This window comes from Colobus angolensis, unplaced genomic scaffold, assembly GCF_000951035.1.
Source record: "Colobus angolensis palliatus isolate OR3802 unplaced genomic scaffold, Cang.pa_1.0 Scaffold218, whole genome shotgun sequence".
Taxonomy (NCBI): Eukaryota; Metazoa; Chordata; class Mammalia; order Primates; family Cercopithecidae; genus Colobus; species Colobus angolensis.
In genome coordinates, this window is record NW_012115355.1 from 4,168,995 (window position 1) to 4,173,056 (window position 4,062).

Below are 4,062 nucleotides of genomic sequence, written 5' to 3' on the forward strand. Positions count from 1 at the left end.
CGGGGAGGGAAGATAGCAATCAATTTGCCTGCTGGCTTCTTTCTGCTTCTTGCCTTTCACTGAGGAAAGAAAACTCACCCTTAGGGCACTGACTCCCTGTACTGTGACTTGGTGACAGACTGAAGAATCAATGCCAATCTTGTCTGGTCAGTGCTAAGACATAGTAAGTGTTTTTTCTTCTCATTTGGTATTGAAAGTGGAACTCCTTGGGTCTGTGGTTCCTGTAGTACAGTGACCTACGAATTAATAAGACAAATTCTGTCTCCAACCCCAACATTTACTATATTCTGTATATAAGGATGAAACAAGGAAAGGATAATGGCAATAAACATTGACGGTTGGAAGGAAATATTGACAGAATCACTGCGATTACTGGTCGGGAATAATAATTAAATTCCTCTGAATAATCACTGTCTGCTCACTTTGCTCTGGCAATGAGAAAAATTCATTCAAATAATCACATTTTGCTCTCTGGAGAAGGGGAGAGGCATTGCCTATTATTCTCTTGTTTGTGATCTGGTTTTTGCCTTAAGTTGCCTAAAAATATACTCATGAAAGAGGGAAACAGAAAGACATTGTTGAGACTAGAAGGGTGTGTCATAATAATCTCTGCTTCCACTTTTGCAGACTTATATTCTTTTCTCAGAGACATTTTTTTCTGGCTGTGTTAGCTAGTAAAAATTCCAGTCATAATGTCATAATTCTCCATTACTGAATTGCATTAGTTTCCTCCAGAGCATTTACTGAGATTTTTAAAATTAAACTTAAAACATGTCCCTAATCTACTCTCACCGTCTATTTAGAGTTGTTGCTTTCAGAACATCTCATGTAAAATAGGAAAATTCACATACACACACATATGTATGTCAGTATGAAATGAAATAGAAATAATAAAAAAGAAATGAAATAGAAATATTAAAGAATAAATACATCCTTTTTGATGAGATTTGATTCATGGAGTATTATGTTTTTGAATCTGTGTGATTAGCAATATTTGAAATTGTAGGAGAAAATTCTGAATACAAATTGAGTGGAAACAAAAGATATTGTTAGTTGATTTGTTTTGTTATATTTTGCCATTACATAATAGAGAGAACTTTTGAGTATTCTACTTTTTTTGTTGTTGTTGTTTTTGTTTTTTGTTTTTTTGTTTTTTGTTTGTTTGTTTTTGACAGAGTTTCACTCTGTTGCTGGAGTGCAGTGGCATGATCTCGGCTCACTGCAACCTTCACCTTCTGGGTTCAAGGGATTCTCCTGCCTCAGCCTCCAAAGTAGCTGGGATTACGGGCCTGCACCACCCGTAATTAGCCATGTCCAGCTAATTTTTGTATTTTTAGTAGAAATGGGATTTCACCATATTGGCCAGGATGGTCTTGATCTCCTTGAAACACATAAGGTTCTTACCTAGCCACGCCAAAGAATTGGTATGGCAGCTGACCGTGGCGAGTGACAGAGACACAGACTGAGAGAGAGAAAAAGCTGTAGGCTTTATTGAGCAAAGTGAAAGTGTTACCAGGGGATCCTTGCTCCCAGAGCTCCCAAGATGGTGTCTGGCCACTTCCAAGATGGTGGCAAGCCTCGCATTCTCTGACCTGGGGTTCTTGGCCTCACGGATTCCAAGGAATGGAATCTTGGGCTATGCAGTGAGTGTTATAGCTCTATTAGAAACCACAGGTCACGGAAGAGAACCATGGAACCCAGTGACTAGTGTTCAGCTCAATTAGGATGAACCCAGGCACTTAGCTGTGCAAGAACAATGGCAAACCTTTAGCCCAACTGGGAGTGGCAATGGGCACCTTGCTGGATTAGGAGCACAGTGGACACCCTGCCTGATCCGGAGGGATGGAAGTCAGAGGCAAGTTTGCAATAGCGGGGAACAACAGTGGTGGATGGGGAGCGAAAGCTCAGCTTGAAACGTAACAAACACAGACAAGAAGAGTGTGCAGTTGCAAGATTTAATAGAGTGAAAACAGAGCTCCCATAAAAAGGGAGGGGACCCAAAGTGGGTAGCCGTTGCCAGCTCAAATGCCTGGGTTTATATCCCAATCATTGTCCCTCCCACTATGCTCTCAGGCGACAGATGATTGGCTATTTCTTTACCTCCTGTTTTTTGCCTAGCATTTTGGTGAGCTCTCTTTACTGTCTGATTGGTCAGATGTGAGGTAAATTGCAAGTCCCATGTTTAAAGGTGGATATGGTCATCTTCCCAGCTAGGCTTAGGGATTCTTAGTCCGCCTAGGAAATCCAGCTAGTCCTGTCTCTCAAAAGTACAAAGCTTCCACAGTGCAGAAGGAGTTCCAACGGGATAGCCAGAGTTAGATTATATGATTACCTTTTAAACTCTTTAAGGCACAAAGTACGTGTGGTGGGAAGATGTTACCAGAGTGAGAAACAAAGGCAGTAAATTATTTTGTGACATTGAGAGGTGACAATGTGCTAGCAGCCCTTGCTCATTCTCGGCACCTCCTCGGCCTCAGCGTCCACTCTGGCCACCCTCGAGGAACCCTTCAGCCTGCCGCTGCACTGTGGGGACCCCTCTCTGGGGCTGGCGAAAGCCAGAACTGGCTCCATCTGCTCACAGGCAGGTGTGGAGGGAGAGGCTGGGGCAGGAGCCAGGGCTGTGTGTGGTGCTCCCCCACCAGCATGGATTCCAGGTGGGCGCCGGCTCTGTGGGCCCCGCACTCAGGGTGGCTGGCCAGCACCTGCTGGGCTTGATAGGGGGACGAGCTCCCTCTGGGCTGCCGGAGTGCCCGAGCTAGGTAGGGCAAAGTCCTGAGGGGAGTGCCATTGAGAGGTGAAGCCGGCTGGGCTTCTAGGTCGGGTGGGGACATAGAGAACTTTTCTGTCTAGCTAAAGGTTTATAAATGCACTCTGCCAAAAGGAACCAACCAGCTCTCTGTAAAACAGATCAATCAGCTCTCTGTAAAATAGACCGATCAGTAGGATGTGGGTGGGGCCAGATAAGGGAATAAAAGCAGCACCAGCGCCAGCAGTGGCAAACTGGTCGAGTCCCCTTCCATTCTGTGGAAGCATTGTTCTTTCGCTTTTCGCAATAAATCTTGCTGCTGCTCAGTCTTTAGGTGCATGCTGCCTTTATGAGCTGTAACACTCACCACAAAGTCTGCAGCTTCACTCCTGAAACCAGCGAGACTACGAACCCACCAGAAGGAAGAAATTCTGGACATCTGAACATCCTGAGGAACAAACTCTGGACACACCAACTTCCAGAATTGTAATACTCACCACAACGGTCCGGTAATTCTTGAAGTCAGTAAGACCAGACCAAGAACCCACCAATTCCAGACACAGAGTTAGATTATATGATTGTCTTTTAAACTCTTTAAGGTACGAAATATATGCAGTGGGAAGACTTTACCAGGGTGAGAAACAAAGGCAGTAAATTATTTTGTGGCATGTCCTAGATCTTGAGGAAAACCAGAATTGCAACTTAAGTTTTATTTACTTTGTGACCTTGCAGTGGCATGGCAAAAGAGACAGCATCTTACAGGACTTAACAAAGTATGTTTACAAGGAATTGGAATTGGGAATATAGATAAGGTCTGTTGGTCACAGAAAAATGGGCAGTTAACATTCATTTCACTTTAGTTTCAGGGGAGGGGAAAGGGAGAGAGGGAGAGAGAACACAGGGAAACTTACAGCAAAATTTTCACTGTTTATAACTTTCTTGGGTAAGAAAACACATGCACAAATCCTGGTGTTAGGAATATTTTAAGAATATATCTTCAATATTATTCATCCAGGACCAAGAAAGTTGTGCTGATGCAGGAAATGAGAGAGTTTCAAAGCTTTCTGAGCTTCTACTCTACCCAGGAAGCCCAACTGACACCTCTTCTCATCGTGAAATTGTGATCTTCCCACTTTGGCCTCCCAAAGTTCTGGGATTACAGGCATGAGCCACCAAGCCTGGCCTGTACTTTTTAATAAATGGAAAAAGGATGCTACATGCACTGTGTTTGCAACTTAAATTATAATCTAAGTAAAAGATTTTGGGCCGGGCGCGGTGGCTCAAGCCTGTAATCCCAGCACTTTGGGAGGCCGAGA